This window comes from Balaenoptera ricei, chromosome 12 (genome assembly GCF_028023285.1).
Source record: "Balaenoptera ricei isolate mBalRic1 chromosome 12, mBalRic1.hap2, whole genome shotgun sequence".
In the NCBI taxonomy this organism is placed as follows: domain Eukaryota; kingdom Metazoa; phylum Chordata; class Mammalia; order Artiodactyla; family Balaenopteridae; genus Balaenoptera; species Balaenoptera ricei.
The window spans coordinates 61,344,566-61,369,449 of record NC_082650.1 but is presented as its reverse complement, the minus strand read 5'-3'; the positions used below and the strand labels follow the sequence as shown (position 1 = coordinate 61,369,449).

Sequence of the window (24,884 nt, the reverse complement as noted above, 5' to 3'; positions counted from 1 at the left end):
GACATTCATGCTATGAAAATGGTGTAGCATAGGAAATCATAAATAGTCAAGATGTCATAAGCATATCAATAGGAAGGTTTACACGGGATGAATGAAAACCAACAGTACTATGGAACTGATAAAATTTAGCAACACTTAAGGTCAGTTAGTGAATCTGTGCTCAGTAAAAGCTCTTATGAGGGAATGGGTGGGTATCATAGATGACTGATCAAGATTTGTGCATTTTTTTCTGGCGTGGAGCATGTTTTCCCAAGTGCCGAGGAATCAGTGCTGTCTTCATAGAGTTGGAATAATATGGTGCACTCATTTCACACTGAAAAATTTTTGCTTAGGCAGAAATAGTAATAGTATAACATATCACCGAATTAATCATCCACAGTAGTTTATATTGTTAAAGACAGTTTAGCGTACAAGCCACCAGAGTTATAGAAAAGCCAATACTGCATATTGGATACTGTTATTAATCCCTCTGTTTGACTTAGGGACCAAAGCAAAGAAATACCTGTAAGGCCATGTGGATTCTAATTTCTGCTTCAGTTCCCTACATCCTTTGACACTAGCCATTTTACTTCTCTCCATTTCCTTGTCCACTTCTATAAGATTAGGAAGCAATATTGGATAATTGCAAAGCAAACATAACGATTTCATTCATGTTAAATCATCTTTTTGAAGTGTGTGAACAAGATTAATACTAATTTAAACATTTGATCAATAAAAAACGATGAATGCTATTTTCTATTGTTTTGTGCATTGTTACAAGTAAAGGGCAATTACATGCCAAGAATAGTGGAAAAAAATATGACTGTGTTAGACATATTCCCGGTTTGAGCAGTGAGATTTCTTATTAAGGAAAGATATTAGAATGCTTTATGAAGTTTATGAACTTGTAATTTGCTCCTGTAATTAGATGAGACTCTGTCAGACCCATCCTTCTACAATTTCATAATTGAGGAGTTTCTGCCTACAATAGAGTGTTGAATCAGATATACATATGCTTAATGTACTAACTGTTTTAAAGATTGGCCATGGCTTATGCAAAATGAGAACAATCCTTAGAACATTTTAAAGGCTTCCTGCCACAAATTGCTTTTGCAATTTTCATTTCATTTTTAACTACAAAGTTAAGGCATCTTTAGTTATTTTTATTTTAAATTGCTCCTGCTGTTGTTCTCCTCCTAGGAAGTAGCCACTATTCTTTTTCCTTTCTCCTGGCCATTGTAATCTTTCTTACATGAATAAAAACAAAGTGGTTTATTTTAAAAAAGTTTTTAAATCCTCCCTTGCAGTTGTGGGGAAAATGACTTACCATTATCAAATTGAAAAAGGGATAATGTGGTGCAGTGACAAGTGAGTTTTATCAATGAGTGTTTTCCTTGGTGTTCTAGTTTTCCAGAAACTCTTTCTGCTGCATCCTTTAACATCTGTGCTGCAAAAGTTGATTCTGAAAACAAAGTAGATGTGGAAAGGCAGGTGATTGATCAGGCAAAAATTAAAATTGGGTACCGGTGGCATAATCTCTTACTTTTTGGCCCACAGGAGTCCTGATACAAATTAATTGTTTCTGTGATTCTTAGACCTTCATCAATCAGATGTAAATTATGCCATGCATGATTGGCTGCCTTTCCACTTTCGAGTTCCCCATAGAGAGCTGTTGGCCGCCAACTGCTACAGAGGCACAGTGGAGCAGCATCCTGTCGGTGGCCGCTCTGGGACAACAAACAGAGCGATGGAGCTGACTTGCAACCACAACAGCATGCCTGAGGGTGCAGCCTGCACCCCTCCAGAGTAATTTTTGTTTAGGGCACCAGAGACATTTTTTCATACCAGGTATAATGTTATCAAACCTTGTGTGGCCAAGGTTTGATCTTTAAACATGGTTTCAGATCAACTTAAGAAGGATGCTAGAGCACAGAGCACCTAGCAGACAGCAAGATTGAACATGAAATTAATCTCAAGATTGATTAGGGAAGAACAGTATAGATGCCCTCAAAACCAGGTTTCCTAAGATACTTTATGCACCTTTAGAGGCAGCAGTAATAATAATAGCTGAAACTTAATTAAAGTAACATAAAAGACCTCAGCAAGGAGACCTTGTGACCACATTTGTGGCTGAGTACTGAATTTAGCCTCAAGAAATATGAGATCTACTTTTCATCTCACAGCAATTTACCATTTCAAAAAACTCGTATTAAGGAGGTGATTAGAAGCTGCAGAGTTGCCTTACTCCATATGTAAAGAAAGAAGGGTTTGAAAATGTAGAAGGGCACCTTTTCAAAGAAACATCACAATTAAAATTTAAACACATATTGGGAAATGAGAAAATTGGAATGACCTGGTTACATGAAATGTAGATTTTTCATCTTAAAGCATTCATTCAGATCTTCTTGGACTTGTCTTCACTGTAAATTATTTGTGTTTCAAATTATACACACACACACACATATATATATATATAGCAAATGGTATTTGAAGAAGAAAGTGAATTGGCCCTCAGGGGCCCTTGGAATCAAGGACTAAGATTTCCTGGATTCAAATCTTGGCTTGGCCCCTGTGTGACTTTGACAAATTACTTAACCTCTTCAGTCTTTGGTTTGTTTATCTATAAAATGGACATAATAATAGTTTATATCTCAGTAGACTGTGCAGAGTAAATGAGGTAATTTATTTCTAACAGTGCCTGATGCTTAGTAAATGTTAAATGCATGTTATCATTATTATTATTTTATATGTATTATCTCTACCTCATTTAAACCATTAAAAAAGTAAAAATGTCCCTTCTAAGAAATCATTTATTAATTGAAACATGAATACTTTCTTAGATAGGAATACCTTGTAGGTTTCTAGGAACACAATAACTATAAAATACAATTTCTGCTTCTGTAACTTATATCCAATTGCTATCGAGGGGTTCCTCTCTGATCATATTTTCAACTCATTTATGGTTAATAATGTTTATTTCACAGCGTTTGAGAATTATAGAAATAAATATTTGAATGAGATGACATTTGTGAAAGTGCTGAGCAGGGCTTGGTTCACAGTAGGTTCTAAATAAATATTAGCCTTTTAGATACACACTTGCCCTCTGTATATGGAAGGGAACCAATGTTTAATGTTCCAAACAAAAAAACCCTATTTTTTACCATACCACCGAAGCTTGGGATACTCCTATAAACCATACAGGTATTTCTTTTTTAAACTTTTCTTTTTTGCCCATGACCATTCTCTCCCAAGCACTTTGGGGCCACTACTTGAAGATGCCTGAGTGGTGGTATCCACTATGGTCTCTTAACTGGGACCTTACAATGTGTCAGTGGAGACAAGTGGACTCTGAGAAAGGCAGTAGAGTATGTAAAATGCCTCCTGGGTGCATAGGAAATCTTGCTATTATTGGCTGGCTGTTGGGAAGCAAGCACTCATGTTGAGAAATCTCACTTGGCAAGGTACTGCAGGTGGCTTCTTAGGGCTGATGGCAGCCTCCAACTGACCGCCAACAAGAAAATGAAACTCTCAGTCCTACAACTGCAGGGAACTGAATGCTGCCCCAAACCATGTAATCAGGGAAGGAGATTCTTCCCCAGACTAGTTTTCAGATGAGAACACAGGCTTGGCCAACATCCTGTGAAGCTGAACAGAGGACTCAGTTAAGCCATTCCCAGACTTTAGACCCCCAGAAATTGTGAGATAATAAATGTGGTTTTTTTAAAAGCCAGTAAGTTTGTGGTAATTTGTCATATAGCAATAGATAAGCAATACAGATTTTTTTCTCATTTAATCTTAAGGCAGAGACTTTGCTTCAAAGGAAAGTGGCTTTTAATTTAGCACCAAAGATTTATTAGATTGAAATTTTCCAAGGTATACCAGGCACATATACAACTGTAGAAAACACACCTGCTTCAGTATCTATGCCTAAAAAGATGAGCTTGAATCCTCACTCTGCCACTATTTGGTAGATATATTCTCTCTGAGCCTCAATTTCACTGCCTATAAAATGGTAAACATACAGTCTGTTTTTTTAGGATTATTCTAAGGATGGCCTGGGTTAGCCAACAAAAAATGTTTAGCATAGTACAAAGTTAATAACAGATGCTCAGTAAATGATGACTGTTTTTATTAATAGTATATGGGGACTACCCTGTATCCTTAGGTTTTGTAGAATGCCAGTACATGTGGGGAATCAAGGGGTAGATGTGAAAGCAGTAGCCACTGAATACATTCTTACAGTTTTTTGATCATGAAGACTTTTTGCTTTATGATGAAGAGACCTGATCCATTGATGTTTAATATAATGAGACACCATGTGATTATTTAAAAGATTGGTTTTTAAATAAAACCACGAAGAGGGTATTATCTGTTAAGGAAACTTTACTGTGTGAAAATCAAAGTCATGGATTATCAATAGAAGAAAAAAAAGACAAAATGGTTAATACCTAGTCACAATATTCATCAAAAACTTAACATTTTTTTTGAAGGACTCATCTACACTTTCCCTTCTATACCAGACAGTGCTTCAGATCAACAGAGAAACTATTACAAGAAATTCTGACTCTTTTTCTTTTACAAATAATGCAGCAAAACTTTTGTACATTGTACTTTTGAGATGCCAAGATATTTGGTTTTCACTTTATCTCTGAAATAAGCATTTTAGACGTCTTTAAATGGCTTTTTCTTTGGATTGCAATATAACTAATTAAAGGTCCTTTCTTTTAGGAACTAAGATAAAAAATATGTTAATCATAGCAGCCAATAAAATATCTATTCAGTTACTTATTCATTTACTCATCAATACTGTTGAGTATCTTCCTCCTGCCACATACTGTCCCAGGTACTAGGAATGTGGTGGTAAAATACTCTAAACCATAACTTGTACCAATGTCCCAGAATTTAAGCATTTTGATTTCAACAGTAGTGCAGGCAAGATGAAGGGCCTTTGATTGGCTTACAAAAAGCACGAAGATGTGACATTCAGAGATGCAAGAAGCATCTCTTGTTGTTGGCTTCATTTTATATATTTCCTGAAAGTCAGAGCCGTGCAGGGTAGCATAGTAAAATATAAACAAATGGTAGCATACAAATAAATACATACACACATATTTAATTGAGAGTAACAACTAGATTTTATTAATCAAGATTTTGCTGTAAAAACTGTTGGTTCTTTCCCATTTCCAAATAGTTGCGAAGCGAATAAATGTTAGCCATCCATGCATGATGTCATGATAATCAGTCTTTAAGTTCTGCTTGTTTTTGGTCCTTAGGCATATGAACCTATTTAATTTTGAGAGTTAAGGTTACAAGAAAGGTGTACATTTTATGTAAATATACATAAAATGTACCTTTACTGCATATTGGTATGTAAGTATATATGAGTGGAAACAGAGATGCATCACACATATTTCTACAGAGCAGATGGCCGCAGGGGTAATTGGATTCAAAAGGACTGAAGGACATTATGATAGGTTGTGTATTCTCAAAATTATCTACTGCCCTTTCCTACTGGCCCCTCCCTGCTAGAGAATTATACTTTTCTACCCCATTGATGTCAGGCTTAGCATGAGATTTGCTTTGGTCAATGTATTGTGTTGAAAATGATGTGAATCACCTCCTTCCTAACTGAGGCTTTAAGAGCCATTTTGCAGCTCTGTATTACTCTTTTCCCTCTATGTGAGACCACATGTTTCAATTAGCAGTTGTTCCTTCAATGTGGGTTTTTCAATGAAGAGGATATTGAGCAGAGCTGTAGCCAACCCACAAATGATAAATAATGTGAGCAAAAATAAACATTTGTTGTTTTAAGTTATTGAAATTTGGGCTTTTTTTGTTACTTCAGCATAATTTAGTCTAAGCTAGAGTTTACAGACAACTACAATAGCTGAAATTGAATAGTTTCTGTGGGCCAAGAATGATATCTGTTAATTTCACATTTGTCTCACATGATCTTCACAATAATTCCATGGGGTAGAAATGATCACATTCCCATTAACAACTGAGAAAACTGCAGCTCATCAAATTAGCTCAGGGCTGACTAATAAGATATATGGAATATGAATAAGAGTATAAGTCTGGCTAATTTCTAAGTTTCACCCACAGAGTCCTGTCTCATGGAACTTTAGAATTAGATATCATACAGTGCAATATGTTCATTTTACAGAAGAGTCATCTCAGGTCCTCAGTTGTCATATATAGTTCCACTACCTAGATATAAAGCTGAAACTTAAACCATTAATCTCTATGAGCTAGAAATCAAACCTATAATCTCACAGTCTAGTACTCCTGTGTGTGTGTGTATCTACATATACATATGTAAAATTATACCTTTGTAAATATGGAATATAGGGTACATATATATTTATATGTCTTTTTGATATTAGAACGATAAACCTTTAGATTAAGAATTAATTCGTAATATGTATTTTTACCAATATGATAGTGTAGTACCTAAATAAACAATGAAAATATTTTTGAGTTATTATTTTATATCCTATAGATATAGAGTAATTTTGATTTATAGTTTGTGGACTCTTGATTATGATATAGTGTCACCTATGATTTTCCTTTTACTTGGAGTATAAAAATATAAATAGGATTATCCTATTTCTTAAGAAGACTTGAAATTTGATCTTTTATTTCTTGCTTACTTTGTCATTATAATAGGACATTCTCTCTATTTTCATACAATTAAAAACATGGTTACATCATATTTAGAGAAATAGTTTAGCTTTAGTAAATGAAATATATAAATCCAGTTTTTCTATGTTAGAAATCTACTTAAAAAGAAAAGTTAAAAAATTCCCTTTATAAAATCTTGCATTAGTTAACCATGTAAATATATAAATGTGCCATAAAGCCTATTAATAGGCATTTTGTTTACATATTTTTATCTCAATTATCTATGCCCACAGGACTCATTCAATCAATTTTTCACTAAGTAGTTTTCAAAATATAATTACTCTTATGGGTAGGCCTATGAACAGCAGTGTCATTTACACTATAGTTCACTAATTGCACTTCGAAGCCATTATAATGAATTATACCAGTACATTCTTCAAGAAGATCAGTTAATGCTAATCATTTGTATCACATATATCACTTAGAAGAGATCCATCCATAAAAGTCTTTCATTTACAGCCTCATTTCTTTTTAATTCTCTTGTAATGCAAGTTATAGCTGTAAATACATACAGCATGTGTTTTCTTAACCTGCTGACCTGTGGACTTTGATTCTAAGTATTGAAATCTAGAGACAAATAATATTTTATGGTAGGAGCAAAATTATTTACTTTGAGATCCTATGTAATAATTATTCTTACATAATTAAATAATTGCTATTTATAGTGATCTATATTTGGATCAAATTTTAAGAGCTTAAATAAAATCTCATTTCCCCTAAATTTTTTTTTATCATCCTCTTCAGTGTTCCCAGACCATATTTTTACATTTTTTCTATGTTCAGGAAAGCTGGTATTTAATGTGTCTCTTAGTTAAAAATAAGTGACAAGAAGTTTTTTGTTTTTAAACCTACATATAATGGGAAGATTTTACAAATAATGAAGGCATACACTAGATTATAAGCATGCTGTTTTATCATAAAATAATTATAAAAAAATTTGTAGACCCACTATCATGGCATAAGATGACATAAATATTGACAAAACTGTCAAAAACCTCCTTTAAAATATTACTCCTTGGTGAGAGCAAGATGGCCACTACCAAGCGAGTGTTGCGGACTTGCAGAGGAGGTGGATGACGAAGTTCTTCATGCTGCTTCTATCCCTTTTGGAGACAGCACAGATATCCAGATTCCTCTGGATTATGAAACAGAAAAGCACCGAGGATTTGCTTTTGTTGAATTTGAGTTGGCAGAGGATGCTGCAGCAGCTGTAGACAACATGAATGAACCTGAGCTGTTTATATGGATAATTCGTGTCAATTTGGCAAAACCCATGAGGATTAAGGAAGGCTCTTCCAGACCAGTTTGGTCCGAGGATGGCTGGTTGAAGAAGTTTTCTGGGAAGACTCTTGAGGAGAATAAAGAAGAAGAAGGGACAGAGCCTCCCAAAGTGGAAACCCAGGATGGAGAGCCCGCTGTAAAAAAAGCCTGGTCAAACCCTCAGGTGTACATGGGCATCAAGACTGAGAACAAGCCAGCAGGCTGCATCCAGATGCTCCTGGGCTCAGGCGTCGTTCCCATGACAGCAGAGAATTTCCGCTGCCTGTGCACCCATGAGAAGGGCTTTGGCTTCAAGGGCAGCAGCTTCCACCACATCATCCCCCAGTTCATGTGCCAGGGCTGCGATTTCACCAACCACAAGGGCACCGGGGCAAGTCCATGTACGGGAGGAAGTTTGACGATGAAAACTTTATTCTCAAACACACGGGACCAGGCCTGCTCTCCATGGCCAACTCAGGCCCAAACACCAATGGTTCCCAGTTCTTCCTGACATGTGACAAGACGGATTGGCTGGACGGCAAGCACGTGGTATTTGGGGAGGTCACGGAAGGCCTGGACGTCTTGTGACCGATTGAGGCCCAGGGCAGCAAGGACGGGAAATCCAAGCAGAAGGTCATCATCTCCGACTGGGGGGAGTACAGGTGAGAGGGCAGCTGTCAGCCCGGGGAACCAGCACCCAAGGTGTCCCATTTGCAGCAAGCAGGGCTTTGTGTCCTGGCCCTTCCTCGGGGTCAGCATGGGGCAGCTCCTCTGCAGGCATGGCCTGGGCCTCCTCTGGCTCTTCCCCAAGTGTGGCCGTAGGCTCGGGTGCCGCCCTCCCCACTGTGGACGGCCGTGCGTGGCCTTTCCAGGCCAGGGCCTCTCCTGGGTCCACCAATGTGACTCCTAGATGTTTTCCTTGGTAAAAAAAATTAGAGTTTTTGTAAAAAAAATATATATATATACTACTCCTTTCTAAAATGTACCTATTAAGTGGTGTTTCTGTAACTGTTATGGAAATTGAGAAAGATTCTTACGGGAATTCTTTTTGTTATTGTCACATATATTATATGAAAAGGTAAGTATAATCTGAACACTGCAGAAGCTGATTCATTATGAAGTATTGATTTTCTATTCAAAACAATAGGTTTTAGAAATAATATAATTTCCTCTTAAGGAAAGAAAATTTATGTTGTCTGTTGTCATAATTTGAATTTCTGACCTCATCTTGTAAAATCAGGAGTAGAAGATAAAAAAAGATGGCTTTGGTGAGATTTTATGAGAGAGTGAAAGCTGACAATAATATATGGCTGATACTGTATAAAGTTCAGATTCCATACACGATCGTATTTAATCCTCCGCCAAATAATGCTACTGTCCCCATTTTGTATATAGTGAAACAGGCTCAGAGAAGCAACTTGCCCATTATTACACAGTTGTAAGAGAAAGCACTGGGCTTTAAAACCATTAGTCCTACGCCAGAATTGTAATCTCTGTGTTATACTGAATTTTGGTGATGTGGCTATAGCAGGTTATAGTACAAAGCCTACTTGCAAAACTCCATTTTGCTGCACGGAGTTTTACCAATATACAAACTCATGTGTTTGTGTTTGCCTGATATTTGTTACACTTATACAGAGGGAATGGACCAACTTTATTGACTCTTATAAACACCCAGAACTAAGAAAATATTTAGCAGTGTTGTCTCTAAATATCTCATCCTTTTAAGAAAAATGAACACCTTAAAGTGTTACTTTCCAGTTGGTATGCTTAATCATACAGTAAAATCTCACTTTAAAATATATCAAATGTGGATTTAAACCAGATTAGTTTCTCCCAAATACCTTATTCTAGTTAAAGCCCAGGAGTAGAACTTCTGTCTCCTAATGCCAGCATTGTATTTCATTCCTTTGCATTTCTGTTGCTACTACCTTATTTTTTAAAAAATACTGGGATTTAGGATATATGTTGGGTTGTTTTGTTTTGGTTTGGTTTTGTTAGAAATTCAGAGAAGGAATTATTTTATTCAGCATGCAAATGGAATGCTGGACATAGAAGTCAGGATTTCAATTTCCAAAAATACAGTTACAGGGAATAGATTTACCCTTTCATCTTAACCTAAAAATTGGACAAAATATATGAAACAATGGTTTTCAAATTTTGGACAACAGGCAGCACAGGATAATTTTTTTTTTTTTTTTTTTTGGCTGCATTGGGTCTTCATTGCTGTACCTGGGCTTTCTCTAGTTGTGGAGAGCGGGGGCTACTCTTCGTTGCGGTGCGGGGGCTTCTCATTATGGTGGCTTCTCTTGTTGCGGAGCACGGGCTCTAGGCGCGTAGGCTTCAGTAGTTGTGGCACGCAGGCTCAGTAGTTGTGGCTTGCAGGCCCTAGAGTGCAGGCTCAGTAGTTGTGGCTCACGGACTTATTTGCTCCATGGCATGTGGGATCTTCCCGGACCAGGGCTCGAACCCATGTCCCCTGCATTAGCAGGTGGATTCTTAACCACTGTGCCACCAGGGAAGCCCCAGGTTAATGATTCTTGAGAGAAGGGAAACATTGAAGAGAACCCTGTGATTTTCCCAGCTTATTGATTGGAGGCCATTTCCAGGATGCAGACCAGGTAAGGGCAATCCAAACAGAACCTGCTCATCTTGCTGAGTTGAGGAGACAGCTCAGCAAGAGTTGGGGAGCCCAAGACAGCCAGAAATAGTTGGGCAAAATACAACAGAGGAGGAAATGTACTGAGAGGTCCCCCTCAGTCTTTGGTGGGTACTGATCTATGCAGGTAGGTAAGAATACTACCTGAAACCAGAGAAGGAACCACAAGGTAGGAGCAGGCACAACAATCTTGAGACCTCACATGGGTCTGGGAATAGTTTTGCATCTCTTACAGCCTGAATGGAAAGAACCCTAACATGTGAGGCGTTGAGTAGAGTCCTCACAATGGTATTGCCTTAATAGTGGATCCAAATTGGCCCTAAACTAATGGCTTCCCAGAACCCATACTAAACAAAGCTGAAAAGCAAGACTCAAAGAATCAAACTGATTCTAAATAATTTAATTGTGTCCTAGAACAAAGCTCAGCTATATTTAAAGGAATACAATAAAATCCAGAGCCCAGAAAAGTAAAAAGTAAAATGTCTCACTTCTAGTGGAAAATTATCAAGCATGCAAAAAAATAGGAAATGATGACCTATAACTGGGAGAAAATTAACCAACAGAAACAGACCGAGAAATGATAGAGATGGTAAAATTAGCAGACACGGGTTTTAAAACAGTTATTATAAATAAAATCTATATGTTTAAAAAGGGAAAGAAAAGCATGAACATGACAAGTAGAGAAAAGGATGATATAAAAAAGACCCAAACTTCTAGATGAAAAATATAACATCTGAAGTGAAAAACACTCTGGCAGGAATTAACAGTAGATTAGACACTAGAGAAGAAAGATCCGTTGCTTGAAAACACAGCAATAGAAGCCATCTAAAGTGAAACACAGGAAAAAGACTGAAAAAAAGAACAGAATATTAAAGACAAAAGGGGCAATGATACCATGTAGTCTAATATACATGTAATTGGACTCTCCAAAATAGATGATAGGGCTCAAAAATACTTGAAGGAATAATCATCAAAAATGTTATAAATATAATAAACCCACAGATCTAAGAAGATTGATGAAGCCCAAGTAGAAGAAATATGAAATGCATACAAGTAGTCATTGTAATAAGTTATAACCTCTTTATTCTAAAGAATTATTTAGATTCTATTCCCATTCTGCAAGTGAGGAACCTGAAGTCCAGAATGTTGATTTGCCCACAGTCCACAGTTTGTCTCTCAGGTCCTGGTGGTGAGAGGGCATCCCTTCTTATACTGGGCTCATTCCTGTGAGGTTTTGCTGGATGCTGGATGGTACCTACAGATTCCAGAGGTCAGGAATATGTAGCTCTACATAGTTTGAGGAATTTCCACATGTATTATTATCTTTTGCATGGTGAACTGGCACTGTGCATACAAGAGGCTGAGTGCTAATGAACAACTAGAAATTGGGGGATAAAATTATTTATAAGTAACATTTGACTTGGAGTCTATGTGGGGAAAATAATAGAATAAGTAGATGAGGAAGAAAACTAGGATTGTTGTTTATTATGCATGATAAAGAAGAAAGAGCAATTTTAGAGAAGTCAATTAATTGAGGAATAAGATTGAAAGCCACAAAGCAAATGATAACAACAGTATACAAAGATAAACTAGTGAATCAAAATCTCTGTAACGAGGATCCGAAAATAAAGGGATGATTGATTTAGGCAGCTGTTTTTGTAGAGGTGTGTTTTTTTTTCCCCCTTTTACTATTCAGTTTTCCAACATCTCCTATCTAAACTGCATAGCATTATCACTTTTCTATTCTAATCTCTCTCTTACTGCTTAAAATTATCACTCTTTTATTTCAAAATGTGGCTTCTTATCCTTTGATCCACTAATTGACTTTATTACCCTCGAACCCTTCTTGCCTTCGTGTGCTGCCTGATTAAAAAAAAAATCAACTCATTCTCAATTTATCACACTCCTCCCTCCCATTTCGTCCCCCTTCCTCTGGATATTTAGAAGCTATAGAGTGCAAAGATTCTACCTCTAAGAGAAATTTCAGTCGTTTCAAACATTGGTCTCATGAGACCCCTTATTAAATGTTGACTATAAAACGTAACTTTTGGAACAAGAACATTATGCCATGAGCGGTTGAGATTTGGGGGGGATATAGGAATTCTACTTCTTTGTGTGTGAGTCAATATTCTAGAAACTTAAATAAAACCTCCAGTATTTTCTTTTCCAGTCACCTCATCGCACCAACTTTTCCTAGAATCAGGGGGATTTTAAAATCTGGAGTTCACAATGGGTATGTGTGTAAAACTCAGAGAACAGAAATTGCATCTTTATTTTCACTAATCTGTAATGATACTTAGCATTTCCTTTACTTATGAAATTTGGCAAAAAGCCACAGTGGTGTTTATAGTACTTATGACTTTAGCCTTAATAGAAATCTTTGATATTTTCATATTATAATATAATTATTATGGATAACTCAAAAATTATTTACCTTCATTACTATTTTAAATTAATGTTATTAGAATTGTTGCTAGATATTGTTATTTAATGAAGTAATAAAGAATGAAATTTTATCTTTTAATAGATAAGTTTATGGCATTGATAGTGATGATGGTTTAATGGGTGTATACTTATTTCCAAACACATTGAGTTGTATGCATTAAATATCTATAGCTTTTTGTATGTTAATCATATCTCAAAGCAGTTAAAAGACTGTTTTGACATCAAAATTTTAATATATTTGGTTTTCTATGTGTGTATTTCCTTTCATGAATTTAAAAACACTATCTGAGAAGGGGGGCATGGCACAGGACAAACTGAGTCTCCTCTACTAGATACTCTAAAACTCTTGTACTAGATAATGGTGCAGTATGATTACAAAGAAAGGCCTGTTTTGGTTTACCTGAGGCACAAGTGCCTGAGGCTACAAGTAGTCAAGTGATTTTCTTCCAAGATGATTCCACTTAGTGCCTCCTATAAAAGCATTTTCTCAGTTTAGTATTATTTTTTATTGGAGGAAGACTGCAAAACCAGCTTTCTGTCTATCATGATCTAAGGAGCAGAGAGAACTAGTTCAAGTGATAATATGTGCTGCCCAGGGAGAGGTGCTGAACTGTAGAGAACAGAGATCCGAATTGGGAGACAGAAGCAGAAGATTCAAGTCTGGGCTCAGACCCTGGGTAGGATATCTTTCCTACAGTTAGTGTTATCCTTAGAATAAAAGAATTTTGTTTGGTGATATTTAAGATGCCTTTTCTTTCTTAAATCACGTAGCTCTTCTCAAGAATATTGCTGCTCCATAGTGCTTTTGAGCAGTGAGAGAAACTCCTTTGAAGTCAGGATGAATCTGCTTGAATTAATCCATCCTGTCCTAGTCCTCCCATCCCTTGACCAGTATACCTATGTAGGCTGTCACGTAGTCTCTGTGTGACTGTAGATAAGTGGCTTGATTTCATCTGTGCATCCAGTCTCCTCATTTGAAAATAATAATATTAATAATAATGACAATAATAATAACCTCTGAGAACAGTAAAGGTTAAATAACATATCACATGTCAAACAAACACCTAGAATGGGATCTGGCACACAAGAAGGTGTTTAATCAACCTTAGACTTCAATTCCTCTTGGAAGAGAGGAAAGATAAATATCTCACTGAAGACCAAACCCCAATACTTTGAAACTTCTACATTGTTTCTTTGATATTGAGCTAACAGGCTTTAGTAAGTGGATTATGTGTATGTGAACATTTGTCCAGAATGGAACCCAGGGAGTTCCTGCTTGGAGTCTGCCTCTTAGTGATTTATTAAAAATAATCATTAACTTCTCCTCATCCTCCAGCCTCTCTTCTTTTTGTTCTTTTTCTTGAACTTCTTCTTGGGGTAAAAATGCTATTACCGTTTTTTTTTACATGTCTTAAATTTTTAAAAAATGATAGCTCCAGATGGCTGTCATTCATTATGATGAATAAACATGGTATGGTGATTGTCCCCCAAAAAACTCTATTTCTTTGGTGCCAGTAGAGTGAGTGTGTGTGTGTTATATTCATATACATACATATATATTATTCACATACACCTATGTATATAGAATGAATATATATACACTAACTAAACTTTCTTCAGCTTGCAATCAATAATAAGATAAGTTCATTTTATCAGAATACACACTGAAACCATTCATGACAGTTGTTACCAAACTGAACTTGGGTCTGCTCACCTGACGCGCAGAAAAGCCAATCCACTGACACGGAGTTGTGGCGAAGGAATGTACAGAGTTCATTGCAGGGCACCAAGCAAGAAGAACAGGCAACTCATTCTCAAAAGACCTGAACTCCCCCAGGGCTTTCAGGGAAGGGTTTTTAAAGACAGGGTGAGGGAGAGGGTCACAGGGTACATGATCAGCTTGTGCATAATTCTCTGATTGGTTGACGGTGAGGTAACAGGGTAAGGTTTTAGGAATTTCAATCATCAACCTTCTAGTTCCAACCAATCTGAGGTCTACATGCTGGTGGTCAGCATGCAGTCAACTTCCTCCTCCTGGTGGGGGTTTTAGTATCTGCAAAACAACTCAGGAATATGGCTCAGGATATTATCTATAGCCCTTGAGAAGGAACTAAAAGTCCTTGACTTTGTTTTATGGCTAAACAATTATTATTTTGTCTTGCTTGACTGCTTTCTTCTATTTCTGCATTTTCTCACATCTCTGATTAAATTTGCTCTTTGGAACTCAGGGAAGGCCTAGGAGGCTAAAGCTTTTCTACAAACAAAAGATGGCAGACATTGGCAGTGGGGGAGTCTATCCCCAGGAAGGCCTTGCAGGGTCCTACTTTGTTTCACAGCCTAAAAATGTAAAAATGCCTGCAGAGAATATGAGCATATTGAATTTCCTTACTTTACTGTTTCTCAGAGTATATCCTAACCAGATGATGTAATCTAATTGTATCAGCCTAGAAATATATAGAATTTTATTTTAACATTAAAAAGGTCAGTACCTTTGGAACCTAAAATCTTTCCTGTTTTTTCTCTGCTGGAAGCTCATCATCAAAGGATTACAAGATATCTTTAATAAAAAGTAGAATTTTATAAACTTAAATTTACTTATTCTTTTCCATATATAAAGTTCTTTTGATGAATACTCCCTAAATATATGGGAAAGCAATATGTACCTTATTGAATGATAAGTGAAATTTATAGTAATATACTTGATGTGGACATAGATTTCTTTTGAGGCAATTTTTGGAACTTTAACTGTTATTGAACATTATATCTTTTTATCACTTCCAAACTTATTCTAATATTTTATTGCTTTACTTCAACCTGAAAACGTTCAAGTTTTCGAATAGTATTCTAGCTGCAGAATGAAACCCTGTTATTTTCTGATTCAGCTTGGATTTTTAGAACTTTGTTATCAGATGCATTTTAATTAAAATTTTAAAATTACCCATTATATTCATGGCTCTGTGCCGACCATTTAAGGGAAGATTTTTTTCAAAAGGAATTCTTACTTTTATTCAGCTTCTAAGTTGAGAATATAAATTTACTCCAATAGAATAAATAACACAATTACAAAGTAGCACATCAATGAGTTTAAAACAAAGAAGTAAAAATATGTAATTGGTGCTATTACGATTTGGGACCAAATGAGCTTTTTAGTAATGGGAAGGATTTCACTGAGAGTTATGAAGAATCTCCTTGGTTTTTGTTTTGTTTTTTGTTTGAATAGGGAATACAAAAGGCTCAGAAGAGAGGAACATGCTGCTCAAGGTCACTCAGTAGCTAATGCTAGACCTGAGAATATATAACTCAAATATTTTGACTCCTAGTTTGATATCAGATTGTGTGAACTGGACATATCTTTCGATGTTGGGTTAACCCATATAAGATTACTTGTAATATGATCATATGAAAGAGACTGGCCAAATCACATTTAGCTCTGAGAAGGAAGAAATTTGAAATTTCTTTAATATAGATAGGCTTATTTAGCACTTCTGTTATAGGAGAGATTCAACAATAATAATGCCACTATTATAATGCCATTTCTGTAATAATAGCACTTCTGTTATAAAACACCATTATTATAGAAATGCTATTATAAGAAAAGCTCTGTTATTTAGAATTGCTTCTGCAATAAAAGTGCTAAAAAAGTCTTCTTACATTATAGAAAATTATTGCAAATTTTTCTTGCTTTGCAATGAAATTTTCATTCCAAATCTTATTTGATGCTCCTGTAAAATGGCTCTCAGATTTTATTCTGATAACTCTGAGGTCTGGGCCAGATTGCTGTTTAGGACAGGAAATTGCTTGACAACCAAAGTCGCTTGGTCAAATAAGTCCACTTCCTATTTGTCTGTTTCTATGAGATTAAGGGCATCTGACTTCTTTGCTTTTTCATTCTCAAATACTATATTCTTTTATTGTCTTTCTAAAAATACTATGTGCCTACCTCTTTATAGAGGGTTCAGGTAGTTTTGTTTCACTAAAGTTAGATAGCTACACTCTTGCTTTTACCTTAATTCCATTAAACTAAATAAAAACTGAGTGTAATTGATTAGAGCAATAATAATTTAAGGTTTAAATTATACCTCACTTATACTTTATAATAGACAGGGTGAATTTTAATAACCTGTATGTTGTAGATAGGTAAGTATGAACTGAGAGAAAGGCAAGTTTATAAATACAGAGATGCATTAAAAAAATATATATCTCTATCATCTCACACCGGTCAGAATGGCCATCATCAAAAAATCTACAAACAATTAATGCTGGAGAGGGTGTGGAGACAAGGGAACCCTCCTACACTGTTGGTGGGAATGTAAATTGATACAGCCACTATGGAGAACAGTATGGAGGTTCCTTAGAAAACTAAAAATAGAACTACCATATGACCCAGCAATCCCACTACTGGGCATATACCCTGAGAAAACCATAATTCAAAAAGAGTCATGTACCACAATGTTCATTGCAGCTCTATTTACTATAGCCAGAACATGGAAGGAACCTAAGTGTCCATCAACAGATGAATGGATAAAGAAGATGTGGCACATATATACAATGGAATATTACTCAGCCATAAAGAGAAATGAAATTGAGTTATTTGTAGTGAGGTGGATAGACCTAGAGTCTGTCATACAGAGTGAAGTAAGTCAGAAAGAGAAAAACAAATGCCATATGCTAACACATGTATATGGAATCAAAAAAAAATTGTTATGAAGAACCTAGGGGCAAGACGAGAATAAAGATGTACACCTACTAGAGAATGGACTTGAGGATACAGGGAGGGGGAAGGGTAAGCTGGAACAAAGTGAGAGAGTGGCATGGACATATATACACTACCAAATGTAAAAGAGATAGCTAGTGGGAAGCAGCCGCATAGCACAGGGAGATCAGCTCGGTGCTTTGTGACCACCTAGAGGGGTGGGATAGGGAGGGTGGGAGGGAGGGAGATGCAAGAGGGAAGAGATATGGGGATATATGTATATGTATAACTGATTCACTTTGTTATAAAGCAGAAACTAACACACCATTGTAAAGCAATTATACTCCAATAAAGATGTTAAATATATATATATATATATATATATATATATATATATATCTTAGTGGAGTATTGAAACAATATGTGATTGTTTAGGTTAGGGCTGTTGCTCTTTAGAAAATTATTTATAGGACTTAGTAAAGACAAGCTAGAGTTTTCTTACAATCAACACTATATCACATAAAATCATGGGTTTGCAGGTTTTAAGGAAACTTAATGATTATGCCAGTGGTTTCCATATACTTTTAAAAATCAGAAAATACACTTTAAAAATGAAATTTTATTCAGAATCCCCAGCATCCAAACAGATAATTGACATTTTACTAACCTAAAGTATCATCTATGTTTATGTTTACAATATTTTCTTATTATAAAATCAGTCAATGAGACTAGTATGACCTGATGATCATACATTTGAAATTGGAGGGTATGTGTGCTGATTGCTCTCCTCTGGCTCCCTCAATGTATAATTTAGTTCTGTATTTTGACTTTGTTGCACAGTATCAGAATATCCTGAGACACACAGATAAGTAGTTGCAAATGATAATTTTCCTATAAAAGAGTGCCTTGAAATGTTTCATTCTCTTAAATTAACAGATAAAGAAGTTTGAAAGAGTAGAGGGAGGGAACTTTGGTTTCAAGATTGAATTAGTAACTATAACTCAAAACAGATCACAATTTTTACCCAGAGAATCAGCACCTAGAACTTAAAATAAACCCTAAAATTATCTCTAATTCTATGTTTTCAGGACACACTTTATTATGTATTCTCTTGTTACTGTACAACTAACTTTTGTCTGTCAGAGAATGTGGGCTGTGCTGATACACCATGTCAGTGTCTAGCAATTAGCTGAATGTGTGGCACACATGTGCTGGGGAAAGCACCTTCCAGAACGGTACACAAATGGGATAACTGGTGGCACAGGAGAACACAGTGGTATATGGATAATATTTATATTTAACACATTTCAGTGTGTTTTTGAAATTAAAGTTGTGAAGATAGATGAATAAGTATTTTCAAGATTAAATTTGGGGACTTCCCTGGTGGCTCAGTGTTTAAGAATCCACCTGCCAATGCGGGGGACACAGGTTCGAGCCCTGGCCCGGGAAGATCCCACGTGCCGCGGAGCAACTAAGCCTGTGCGCCACAACTACTGAGCCTAAGCTCTAGAGCCTGTGCAGGTGCTCTTTGGGGATGGCTAGATATGTTTTTACAGTCTCTTTAATCATGTTTTTTTCCTTTCCATTTTCTATTCAGTAATAATATATCTTGATTATAACAATATCAAGCAGTCTGTCGATTTCTCGTTTAATCATCACTTAAGTCAGTGTTCCATAACAACAGTGAAATGTTTATCTGAATGTAAACATTTGCTATTATAAGTAATTATGAATAATCAGTTGGCATGGTATTCTGTGTAAACCTGTTAATAATAAAATATATAATATTGCTTTATATTGCGTAACAAAAATGTGAGGAGAAATATGGCAATATTGCTAGAAATCTTATGCCACAGGTAATATAAACAAAAGCTAGATTAAAAAAACACTTGCTCTTACCAAAGCAGAAAAAGGAATGAAATAAACAGAACAGGTCTACCTAAGAGTGTTTTGCAGTGATTTTGCAAAGATAAAGAAACCAATAGTAGAGAGATGCCTTATGGTTTTAGTATAAAGATGGGCTTGGTTCTCAGTGAGCTGATTTCAAATGCTGACTGGTTTAGCCATGAGGGCTTGGGCAAGACTCTTCTGAATTGAGCCTTAGTTTCCTCAACTATAGAAATAAAATTAAGAAAAGAAGAGTTTTTTTCTCTTACTTTTTAAATCTCCTGTCTTCAGCAGATTTTGGGGTTCTGGAGAAAATGGAGCATGAGTGCATTCAGCTTTGTAATCTCTGTGTATCCCATAGGTGTTTGCCCTTAACTTTTTCAAGGCACCCTTCTTAATAGTTATCTTTATTTATTATGGATTTACTTGTACATTTAAGATAGCTTCTTTTGTTAGTTTCTTGTTGCTAATATGTGTAATGAATTCTCAAAATAACTTGTTGTTTGTAGGATATAAAAAATTATAAGCCCAGAGATATAGGTACTTAATATTTTGTTTCAGTTTTGATCAATTTAGTGCTAGGAAGTTGAGGAAATAAAGGTTTTCAATAGTATTTGGTCCTGAAACACTTAATGTGCAGAATGGTTATGTTACACCCTAGTGGAGAAATTCTGTTGAATAATGTTAAATATGGTAGACTTTTATTGGAGACTTAAACATAGAATGGTTAAATGCAGAAAAATATTACACTTAAGAATATTGAATAGTTGTGATATGTTTTCAATAATGTAATTTTGCTGATTTGCTTCACAAAGACTATAACTGTGTATTTGCCTGTGAGTGGATTTACTTTGAGCATTATAGAAAATGTGTTGGCTTTCTTATCTGCTGGTGACTTACCCTGCCTATAGCCTCCAGCCCCTAAAATACCTTGTAATTTCCTCCTAAAGCTATAAAATAACTATTTTTATTTTGAAAATACAAGGTAGTTTTGGCCATATAAACCTGGGTTCAAAACCTGAATGTAGTACTTATTAACTCTCAATTATTGGATAAATTATATAAAACTCGTGGCCTTAGTTTCATCTGTAAAATAAGGAAAATAATTTTTACCCTAGAGAATGTTGTGAGAATTACATGAAGTTATAAGTATTGTCACTTAGAATATTCTGTGAATGTTAGTTTTTTTCTTCCTCTCTCCTTGCCTCCCTTCCTCCCTTCCTCCCCTCCTTCCTTCCTTCCTTCCTTCCTTCCTTTTATATCAAATGTGCTTAATGCATATATCATATGTTTTTCTATGATATAATATGCATTTAAAAGCTCAACCCAATATTTTTGGGGCACCTCCTCTGTGTTAAAGCACTTTGTTAGACCCTGGGATTCAGAGATGAGGAAGAAGATAATGTTCCTGTTTTCAAAGTGGTAAAAACTGAAATATAAGTAAACCAACAAATACAGTACAATGTGACATGTTCCATTTTTCATAGGAAGTGCTATAGACACCCAGGTCAGCCTGGAAGATCAGTAAAACCATCTGTAGGAGTATGCACTTTAGCTGTCAGTTAACTCGGAGGAGGAATGGATCCAGGTAGATAAGGAAGGGAATCAGGCTGAGGCCTAAGAGGACCTGGCATGTTTAGGAACCTGCAAATAGATTGGTGAGGCTCTAACCCATGGGATGGGGAGGCCCATGAAGGGAGCAGCAAATGTAATAGTAGAAGGAGATGAGATAATAAGGGGCTTTGTGTGCCATATTTAGAAGTTACACTATCTTCTACCTGATCTTCTTCAGAATTATAATTTTGAATGGCTGCATAATATACACATAATTCATATGTTCTACTGCTTGTCTTTTTTTCTGTCTAGAAAATAATCCTTATGGTTCTGGTTCTCAACCTTGGCTACACATTAGAATCACCTGTGGTGGGGCTTAAAGGAAATGAAGCCTCAGCCCACCCCTGGAGATTATGATTAAATTGATGTGATGGTTTGGTTGGGGGATGTGATATCTTTGAGTGACTGCTGCCTCAAGCAATTTCGTATTTCTGTTTGGACAGTTCAACATTTGTTCTTGTTAGGGATTTCCTCATTCATTCTTTCCTATATATTTGCTTTAGTTTATGATTTGCTTGAAGGATCTTCTCATAAAATCATCTCATATGTCCAACAAAATTAGGACCCAGAGCAATGACCATAAGATAGGAAGTCAAGACTAAAAGGGAGGGACTTCCCTGGTGGCGCAGTGGTTGAGAGTCTGCCTGCCAATGCAGGGGACGCGGGTTCGAGCCCTGGTCTGGGAAGATCCCACATGCCGCGGAGCGGCTGGGCCCGTGAGCCACAGTTGCTGAGCCTGCGCGTCTGGAGCCTGTGCTCCGCAACAGGAGAGGCCGCGATAGTGAGAGGCCCGCGCACCGCGATGAGGAGTGGCCCCCGCTTGCCGCAACTGGAGAAAGCCCTCGCACAGAAACGAAGACCCAACACAGCCATGAATAGATAAATAATACATAAATAAATAACTTAAAAAAAAAAAAAAAAAAAAAAAAAGACTAAAAGGGAAAAGCAAGGGTTTTGATGTACAAAAGTTGAAATAAGGTAGGGTGAGTAAAATAATTCTTCATATAATTTCTGAAGAAACAAAGTTTTACTTATCATTTAGTCCTAGCTGATATTTCTCATCTAGGGACTACATTAGATGGTGAATGCTGTAGTGAACATCCACATGCATAAGTCTTTTCATGCTTTTTTGGTAGTATTTCTAGCAGAATTACTGGGTGAAGAGCCTTATAACGCTAAAATGTATTGATTTACATTGGCACCAGCAATGAAAGAACACCCACCAGAACCCTAGAAGTGAAGCAGCATGCTAATTGTGAATTTTCCCAATGTCTCAGAGTTCTGGCTGGAAACAAAATACACAACAGACTAGTTACACAGGTTGGCTATCTTGGAGGTAAAAGAGAAGAGGACAGAGATTGGAGAATTACTTTGGAGAGTGAGTTGGTTGTATGCTGTGGCATTTCCTCTCTTACTCCCCAGTGAGGAAGAGAGGGGATATTTCTCCATCTCAAGAGAAGATGGAGGAGCTTCAAGAGAACTGTTCAGAGAAAATGCTTTATGTTCCCTGATATTTAAGGGACACTGGGATTGGTTCCTAACCCATGCTGAGAAGTCCAAAAGTGGCAGTTTGGGCCTGTGAATAGAGAAGAGCTAGCTGTATTATCCCTGGCAAAGATAGTTGAGTTTTTCAGTGGTCTGAGTGGGCTAGGGGAAGGGAACCCAACTGTATCATCTAGAAAGGGACTCTGTTCTGGGAGACTAGCTTCCAGGAAAAGCAAGTCTTCTGGCTGAGGGGAGAATTTCCTGTAGATAGAAAATGGGTAGTATGAAGAAGCCTCAGAAACTAGGGACTGAGGGAGGTTGTTTTAAAAGCCAATGGTAAGAAGTCTTCCTCTACAGAGAAGGAACCTAGAAGTTCCCTGAAATGTCCCAGGAGAAAACAAGCAAGCCCTGATGTCAGACACAGCTCATTAGTCATAATACAGTGTCCCATTCCTATAATCTACCTTCCCCAGACACAACTCTACAGAGACCAAAATAGCAGCTAGAAAGGAGTTATGAAGAGATAGAGTGAAGAAAAAGTAAAAAAAAGCTGCTTATATTGTTTACTTTCTATAGAAATTTCTGAATCTAGGACAGGCCCAAACAGAAGAATTTCATTAGTTGATGCTTTGGAATTTTGATATTAGACCAGACTGAACTTTCACTTTGTGCAAGTTATTGCAAGTAGCTTTCAGATCAGAGACAGTAGTGAGAAAGAGTAAGTTGGTTATTGCCTGCATATGACTAAAATCCAATACTCCTTCAGTAAACTCAACCATTACATCTTATGAACATTTTCTCCTACATGTTCTTTTTATTTGTATTACTATTTTTCATTGATTGGCAGTTTTAAGTGATTGTGTATTAAAATCTGTTGATCTTTTCCTTCATTATTTCTTCTTTGCTTCAAAGCTGAAAAAGTGATTCTTTCAAAGTTATTCTATTCTCTTTTTTTCTTATTTTCCAGCAATTGCTTTTAAAAAAAATATTTAACTATTACATCTCCCTGTGTTTATTTTGGTATGTAGCAAAATGTTTATTAAATCAAGTTATCCCAGATTACTATCCATGTCTGAAAATTGGCAAAATGTGGGCCTAAATGATTTTTTACTCCTCAGATAGGAAATTGGAGACATCCTTAGAAGTTTATTTTGTTCTTGAGTCTGAGGCTGAAAATAGCAGAAGAAATGGTTTGTGGACGGTGGGAGTGAGCTTAGTGTACTCCAGGCATCATTTGGTACGATTGGTGACTTCCTCCTTTTAAAAGCTAGCCCTTCTCTTGCAAGAAGCCCAAGAGACTACTATCTTCATTTTCGTCTACCTCTTTTCCCATTCGTTTGGCTGATTTTTCCATTTCTATCCTAACACTAAATGTGGGAATTCCCCTGAATTTGGTTTTGGATCTGCGTTCCTTTTCTATATTTTCTTCCCAGATAACTCAAGCACTAATAATTTAAAACATATATTGGTGGCACTTAAATTTAAATCTTTCACCCTGACAGCTTCTCTGGGCTCTAGATTCATATGTTCAGCTTTCCCTCATCGTGGGAGAAATGGCTAAAATCATCTAAGCAGTTGCTAGCTCATCCTTGACTTTTTTCTTTACACTTTCCTCCTATATCAAATTTATTAACAAAGCAGCCAATCCCAAAGCCAAAATATATTTCTGTATGCTTTCTCTACATGTCTGTTTTTGCTGCTCTATTCCAAGTTGCTAACTGCTTTAGGCAATTAATAACATCCTAAAAAGACCCTTCTCCTTTTATGGTACTCTATCCTTTTTTCAAGGCATTTAACACAGTTGAAGTTATTTATTGGTTTCTTTGTCTGTTAACTTTCCTTTTCACTACACTGTAAGCTTACAAGGGTGTTGACTGAAAAAAAAAAACATATCATAAGAGCTGTGAGTTCAGTTTTATTTGGGGACTTACTGAGGACTATAGCCCAGGAGAAAGCCTCTCAGGTAGTGCTGATGAACTGCTCTGAAGAGGTGGCGGAGGTGGGGAGGTCAGTATATATATGATTTGGTGAAGGAGGTACGTGCAATCAGGCATATATCTCAGTAGAAGGTTGCTGCTAGTCAAGAGGAGCAGATGCCTCCATAAATGATTTTAGTGATTTTCTAGGTATGAGAAGATACGAGAATTGGGTTCATAAAATTTTCTCCTGAAAATATCT

The 24,884-nt window shown here is 36.4% G+C and overlaps 1 long non-coding RNA gene and 1 pseudogene across 3 annotated transcripts in view; both read left to right on the top strand.

Annotated features, from left to right (window-relative positions):
* Nucleotides 1–24,884, top strand: part of LOC132376356 (uncharacterized) — a 1,138,994-nt gene that overhangs the window by 243,482 nt on the left and 870,628 nt on the right. The gene's annotated exons all lie outside the window — the stretch shown is intronic.
* Nucleotides 7,693–8,533, top strand: LOC132376355 (peptidyl-prolyl cis-trans isomerase E-like; annotated as a pseudogene).